The sequence below is a fragment of the Arachis hypogaea genome, chromosome 14 (genome assembly GCF_003086295.3).
Source record: "Arachis hypogaea cultivar Tifrunner chromosome 14, arahy.Tifrunner.gnm2.J5K5, whole genome shotgun sequence".
Taxonomy (NCBI): Eukaryota; Viridiplantae; Streptophyta; class Magnoliopsida; order Fabales; family Fabaceae; genus Arachis; species Arachis hypogaea.
In genome coordinates this window covers 118,776,545-118,777,606 of record NC_092049.1, presented here as the reverse complement: position 1 = coordinate 118,777,606, position 1,062 = coordinate 118,776,545, and positions in this window count along the sequence as shown.

The following is a 1,062-nucleotide window of genomic DNA, read 5'->3' as shown; positions in this document are numbered from 1 at the left end:
TTTGTAACAAAACACCATCTCGTTACAAAAACTAACATAATTTGTAGCAAAATAAAACGGGTTGTTACAAAATATTATTCTTTTGTAACAATCACAAATTATTATTACAAAATACTATTTTTTTGTAACAATTTTAAGTTTGATACAAATTTTTTGTTACAAATGTTCTATTTTCTTGTAGTGCAAATTCAATACGCAAATGCGTTGTTTCACTAATTTATGTAAACCGCTACTGGCAGTAGCGGTTTACAGGTGTGCATAAATCGCTACAACCAGCCGCGGTTTATGTGTGTGAGTGTGTGAGTGTAAACCGCTGCTGCCAGCAGCGGTTTACGTGCGTGTGTGTGTGAGTGTAGTAGCGGTTTACGTGTGTGTGTGTGTAAACCGCTACTGCCAGTAGCGGTTTACGTGTATGTGTGTGTGTGTGTAAACCGCTACTGCCAGTAGCGGTTTACGTGTGTTCCGTTGCCTATATAAACCGTGGTTGTAGTCGCGGATTATGCATTTAGATGGTTTGTGGAGTTTTTTAGAGAGAGAAAATTCCAAAGAGAATTTGCCGGTGGGCGTCGTCTCAGCCACTGTATAGTCAAGGTGATGTCTATCAAACACAATCACGGTGAAGCACCTCGAATCCTTCAGGTTACGCTCAATGGCCTTAACTACTGCCTGTGAAAACCGGTGCCCGGACCCTAACTGTGCATCTGCCGTCTGACCCCTGACAACAAACAACTCCGCCAATCGGAGATATGTCGACTTAACCAGAGACGTCACTGGTAGGTTTCTTGTGCCCTTCAAGACAGAGTTCACACACTCAGAAATGTTGGTGGTCATGTGACCATATCTTCTCCCCCCATCCTTGTGCTGTGTCCACCTCTCATACTCCATTCTGTTTGCCCAATCGCACATGGCCGGGTTCTCCGTCCTCATTATATCAAACCAATAGTCGAATTCTGCTTCTGTCTTCGCATACGCGGCATTCACCAGCCACCTCCTCGTATCCTGTCCCTTGAAAGTGAGGGCAAAATTTGCAGCAACATGCCGAATACAAAATGCCCGATAAGC